Raw genomic sequence first — 6,829 nt, forward strand, 5'->3', positions numbered from 1 at the left:
TTTTAACATTAAATAAAAATCTTAGTAAGATTATTTTTCAATGTAAATATATATTAATTGTTATACATATTAACAATAGTAAGGTTTTTTTATTTAATGTTAAAATAATATATTGATATAAAAAAATTAATAGTAAAATATAAAAATAATTGTTAACAAAAATTTTGGTAAAATTATAATTTAATAATTAAAAAATGATTGAAGGATATCTTAGAAAAAAATAATCTAATTATTAATTTTAAAAAAATATTTTGGTAAAAATATAATTTAATTAATAAAAAATAATTTATTAAAGAGTATTTTGTTAAGCAAAATTTAATGACAAAACAATAAAATTTTTGTTAAAGGATATTTTTGTAAAAAATAATTTATTTTTTCTTGAAAATAGATAAAGTTAACATTAGTTAACACAAAGAAAAAATTAAAATGGATGAAAATTAGGTTTTTTAAAAGTTATAAGGGAGGAGAATATACATTTTATAAATAGAGGGGAGGGAAATGTTATTTTAGCATCTCGTAGAAAATAGGAGTGGTATTTTTTCTTATAATTGTTATGTTGTGTATATTAGAATAAAAATTCACCTAATTTAGAGAAATAAATTGCTTGAAAACCCAAAAGCGACAAAAAGGGAATAAATATTATATTTATTAAAAGTGACAAAAACACCCTTCGTACTTAACAAATGTCATATCATTTAATCTAAATTGTTCTGTCAGTGTTGAATAAATATTTAGAAGATGCACAAAAATATTTAGAGTAAAATTTGATCTCTAGATTTTTTTTTTTACTTTTCAAAAAAATTTAGTCATTCACAATTGAAAATTTTTAAAAAATTCACTTGACATAAAACTATAAATTTTTTTAGAATGAAAAGATCTTATTTTTTCGATATTACTTATAAAAAATTGCATCAAAATATAACGTCTAAAGTGGTTTTTTGGAATATATATTTAATGTATATCTAGTTCTTCAGAACTTATTTACTGTTAACACATTTTAGAGTTATTTTTTGTTAGCAATGTAAATTTTTTGATACTATTTTACTTGTTTACTCGTTTAAAGTAATATATTTCAAAACATTATTCTCTCTTCTATGAGTCACAAGCAGTTTAATTTTAAAATAATAAACATATTTGGTAATCAATAAAATTTAGTCCAATATTTTAATAGATTTGATTACAAATATATAAAATTATTATGATAAATTAATTTCAAATTATCTTATGAAACTAATTTTAATATTACATTTAAAATGACTAATAAAATATTAATCTTAGTTTGACCATTAAATAAATACATATAGTATATAATAACATAATAAATAAAACTAATTAATTAGTTATTAAAATAAAAAATATTTACGTAAATATAAAAAAATTAAAAAATCTTTACTGTAAACAAATATTAAAATTTTATATACTTATTTAATAATAACAAGATTATAACTTATTGATTATAATTTTTTGAAATTTAATTATTTTAAAAATATATATATGTAATTTTAGGTTTTGGAATATTTTATATTTTTTATTTACGTAAGATCGGTTCTGTCGGTTCAATCAGTAATCCATCAGTTAAACCAATAAATTAATAAATCAGTAATTTGACCAGTTCCATTCTACAACAGTAATAGATTTTTGATGGTGGTCACCAAGTGAGCTTTTCTTGGGCCAACACATTCTTGTTTCATTTTCTTAGATCATGTGGGGTTGTTTATTTGTTCTATGAATCTTATGTTAATTACTTTTTTGCACACTAAATCAAACTCATTAAACAAATAAATTTTAACTTCATAAAAATGTTTGTTCATTACTTGGATTTGTTTTCTAAACTAACCAGATTTTAATCTAAAAAGACAAAAGTATCATGATTTTTGATTGAGTTATAAGCCAAAAATTTGAATTAAATTTTTACAACACTAAAATACTATGTCGATTATTTTAGTCAAAAGAATCATAAATCGAAATATTTTGGGAATAACTAAAAAAATTCTCTTGTGAATTCAGAGGAGGTTTTACAAACTAAAGAATAAAATATTAGAACTAATACGATAAATATTTAATTAGAACATTTTTTGAATAACACAGTTTTATTATTCTTATGAATTCTTTTGATTATCGAACACATTTTTAAAATTTTTTATATTTGATAATATCTTGAGGTTAAATCTTGGATTTTTTATGTGTAATTCAGGAACAAAATTATTAAACTTGTATATCTGGTTAACTAGTAATCAAGTTTAGTTTGAGAAAACTTAACGCAATAATAATATCTAATATTCTTATATTTTTTAGTGATTTAAATAATTGTTTAGGGTGAAAATTGTTGAAAAAATAACATGGTGTAACACTATTTTATAAGAAAATCATTTACAATGTACTGTTAACTACAAGTTTCAACCAAAATGTATGGACCACCTCTAATATTGATTTATCCTAAAGAAGCAAGTCAACCATTAAGAAATATAAACATAAATGATCATTAAAAAAAATAAGCCACTCTTTTCGCAATAAATATTTAATCAATAATTTTGTACCGAATAAAATTATACATTTAACTACTACTTAAAAATTAAAACAGTAATTTATGTGTTTTCAAGCTCTAGATGTATATCCAACTACCACTCTTTTCCTTATGATAATATGCATCACACTGCTGCATACTGCAACTAACGGAACACGTGACGTTTAGAACCCATGAGCTGTACACCAAGCCAGCTCCATTGCACTTTCCATGAGCTTCCACCACCTCCTCTGAGCCAGTTGCATACTGCAACATGAGCCAACACGTGTCAACACATGAAACAAAGTAAAAAAATCTGTATATGTGTATAAACTTTAATCTGTACACTAGCGCGACCTTTATTATTATTATTATTATTATTATTATTATTATTATTATTATTATTATTAAAAATATTTTTGATTGATAATTGATAAATAGTTTAATAATGTATTAAATATTAATTTTATATAATTATAATAAAGATATTTTTTAAAATTAGTATAATTATATATTATTACTTAAATACTAATTATAGTATAATTATAATAAAGATATTTTTATAAAATAAACTTAGAAAAGAAAATAGTGCATTTATTTTGGTAGAAAAAATGATTCATGAAGAATCGACACCTCACTTCCATTAATCGAGAAAAAACCCAGTTTTAATATATTAAGTAGATTATCTTTTGCTTTAAAGTCCTGAATCAATCCGTAACTTGATATGTCAAATATAAAAAATATCCCTATTTACAATTAATAAAATAACTTTGTCAAGAATAAAATTATAAAAGAAGAACATTTGATTCATATAAAAGTCATTCCATACAAAAGAATTGAATTCCATTATATTAATATATTAAAGTTATTCCAAACTATGGAATTGAGTTTTAAATAGAAATGAATTCTTTTTTTAAAGGGAATATAATCATTTTCTCATATTAAATGGTTTCCAAACAAGCTTTAGCTGTCACTAATAGTTAATTCAAGATGCAAATAATTATGAAACATAATGACATGATACAAAGTCAATCTATAGACATGTAGATTTCAACTGCAGGTAATAAGAAAAAAAAATTTCCTTTTATCATGATCAACTAAAAAATCTGTATCCAGCATATACCTTCTTATTATCTTCAATATACGACCTAAGAAGATAGCGAGAATACTTCTGTTTATCTTCATCGAATGCTACTCGATTAATCATATCTTACCCAACAGCAGCACTACATATGGGATCAGGACATCTCAGCATCAGACATTCAGGGCCATCACTGATGGATATGCTGATATATACTAGCATGTCAAATAGAACAGATCTGTAAGATAGAGAGAAAATAAAAAATTAACTAAGGAATACTAAAGTAAAATGGTTAGATAAAAAAAATCATAAAACAAATGATCAAAAGCAACTTACCCACGTTCTAGCTACAAAAAATGGATATAGGAAACTAACCCAAAACCAAAATGCAAGCTTCCAGCATAATACCCAGATTATTTCAAATAACAAGATACAACACACAAGACTTACCCTACCAACACGAGAGACAGGAAGGATGACCACAAGAAGCCATCTCTATCTTAGCACATGGATGATTTTCAAAACAGATGCCGCAAGTAAGCTAGCCAGAGAAGAAGACGTGTCAAAATGAAATATAAATGAAACTGGAGCAAACGAAGAAAATAAAACACAATCAGAATTATTGACCAATTGTGAAACCCAAACAATCCATATCTCACCTCTCTAGCATCAGCATGCCCAATAATTGGCTTATCCAACAAGCTAACTGTTTTGCGAACTCGATTTTCATTAGCAAACCATGCATCATACACTTCACTAACACTCATGTAACACCAGCACACGCCTTACATAAGGATAGAATAAGTAGCAAAGAAATACAACATAAGCAAAATATAAAGGTAAGAATCTCAATTATGTGAAAATAAAAAAGAGAAATACAAGAATATACCAAAGAGCTGTGCGGCGATCCAATGTAAAGGCAAGGGCAAAAAGACAAATTTGGAAAATGAAAATGATAGAAGCTGAGAGGTAGAAAAGATGAAGCCACAAATACTGTGCAACAAACAATATGCATGGTCTATAGTACAATAAGCACCTTAATTATTGACAAATATTATATCATGACCTATCTAAAAGTCAAATAGATCCTCCACCCCCTAAAAAAAATAAAATAAAATAAATAGGAAGTGAATATATGATTGGATCAAAGAAGAAAGGTAAAAAGCTTTTGCAAATGCATCAATCCTTATCACCTTGGCATGAAAAAAAATATCAGCTATAAATGCTTCCCATGTTTCTTCTCTCACTGCCTGCAATAGGATAAAGAGATATACTTAAATATGCACAAGTCAAATGTCATACCAGTGGTATGTGAGACACCAGTTGATGTACCATATCCATTCAAATAAAAACATTAAAGCCAGTTTAGAGAGTTACTTAAAAAGATAATAGAAAGTGAGATTGTAATCTTGTGCATAGTAGCATTAAGTTTTTTACTTTCCTATAAAAATAAGGGATTTTTTCACTTATGACATTCTCAGGGGTTAGAAAAGCCGGTAATCTTAGTACCAACAAATCATGTACTTGTTTGATGATCCTTTTAATGGTTTGTATTTTGTGCATAAATTTAGATGTTAATGGAGTCATTTACACCTTTTCAAATTATTTGGTACAACTGCACAAGATAGTTGATGTTTAAATCCTGCAATTCACAATCTGATGTTTTTCTTTGAAGAATTCATATGAAAGCAATTTGTTTCCTTCAATAATTATTTCATTTGGATCATTCTAGTTCTTTCATTTTGTAAACTTTTAGGTAGCTCTGGATATTGATGTTGAATGAATCATTGCATTCAATTTATGTTTGAGTAATATGATAAATTGACAATATACTTTCAATGCAATAATTTTGAAAATAGATAACAAATTCTATTTGATTTCAGTAGCAGGTACCTTCAAGGCAACCAGGACGGCAAACACTAACACTGTTAATATTTTCTGCAAGTAAATGTGAGAGATGCAAGAATTAAACAATTTGTAAAGAAGCAAATGAGAGAGAGAGAGAGAGAGAGAGAGAGAGAGAGAGAGAGAGAGAGAGAGAGAGAGAGAGAGAGAGAGAGAGAGAGAGAGGACTTAAGGTGAACTGAGGTGTTAAAACTTGAACAGCAGAGCTACGAACAACCAAATAGGAGAAAAAACATAAGAAATGAAATAGGTAGTATGGTTCTGAAGCCATCTTATTCAGCCACTGTTCCATATCACCACTGCTTTCCCTTCCCATCTAAGCTTGAGTATGGATCAAACTTACTATATATGTGCCTTTTTGTACTTCTGACTACACTACAATGCATTGAAATATTTGGAAGAAAATTGGGGACGAGAAAAGGAATTTCCTTGTGCATATTCTGGACTTGTGAGTTGAAAATCTCACCTTGCCTGGGATAATAAACCTGGATGGACTGATATTTACAAATTAATTAAATAATTACTAATAATATATAGATTAAAGGATTAATTAATATGCCCCACAATAATTTGTCAACTGAATTATCCAAACATTAGAAGCAAAAAAAGACATAAGTAATGCAATACTTTATTGTGGCTCCCTTGTGATTTGCTTTTCTCATTTAATGAAGTTTATTTGATTTAAAGTAGGATATGCATTATATCATAGTGGGTGAAAATATAATAGATATGCTTAGATAACAAAATAAAATATGTCCAATACAGCTCTAGGTTGCTATTATGTATCATATTCAAAACATCGATTGTCACATACTTATAGATAACAAAGCAAAATATGTCCAATACAATTCAAGAAATAGTCCAAAACATGTGTTTCCATAGAGTAATCGATAAGAGGCCAGTTTTTGTAGAGTTTAAAATCTTTCAATCACCAACTGTATGTGTCGATTCGGTAGGGATGCCAGCTTCAAGATAGTGTTGTCCCTTGTCTTTAACTTATACAGTTGACAGCATTCTTTCAATTCAACCCCGAACTTCCACTCTGAATTTCTTCCTTCACGCCTAAGTAGGTGGAAAGAAAAATACATTCTTGTCTATGCTGGAAGGTGGACCAGTAATCTGCCATATGGAACCATGTCGAGATGGTTTATGATACGCAGCAAAATTAGAGGACAAGTACTGCAATGAATGAATCATAGTTAGCATTAGGGAGATTTTTTTTTATATAATCAATATGGAATATATAACCAATATTTCAGAAGTTTGTTAAAACAAGGAATGAGTTCTTTAGGATCAACTTGCCAATCTAGTTGTACTCAAATCCAAACGTGTCAAAGCCT

General features: G+C 26.9%; 1 long non-coding RNA gene across 1 annotated transcript; it reads right to left on the reverse strand.

Annotated features, from left to right (window-relative positions):
* Positions 1 to 2,500: 2,500 nt before the first annotated feature.
* Positions 2,501 to 5,949, reverse strand: LOC140181549 (uncharacterized). The gene is made up of 6 exons (XR_011876329.1): positions 5,478 to 5,949; positions 4,778 to 4,834; positions 4,244 to 4,368; positions 4,035 to 4,125; positions 3,627 to 3,822; positions 2,501 to 2,770 (listed from the first exon to the last, which is right to left on the reverse strand). It is a non-coding gene; the product is annotated as an uncharacterized lncRNA (long non-coding RNA).
* Positions 5,950 to 6,829: the final 880 nt, after the last annotated feature.

Source organism: Arachis hypogaea, chromosome 18 (genome assembly GCF_003086295.3).
Source record: "Arachis hypogaea cultivar Tifrunner chromosome 18, arahy.Tifrunner.gnm2.J5K5, whole genome shotgun sequence".
Taxonomy (NCBI): domain Eukaryota; kingdom Viridiplantae; phylum Streptophyta; class Magnoliopsida; order Fabales; family Fabaceae; genus Arachis; species Arachis hypogaea.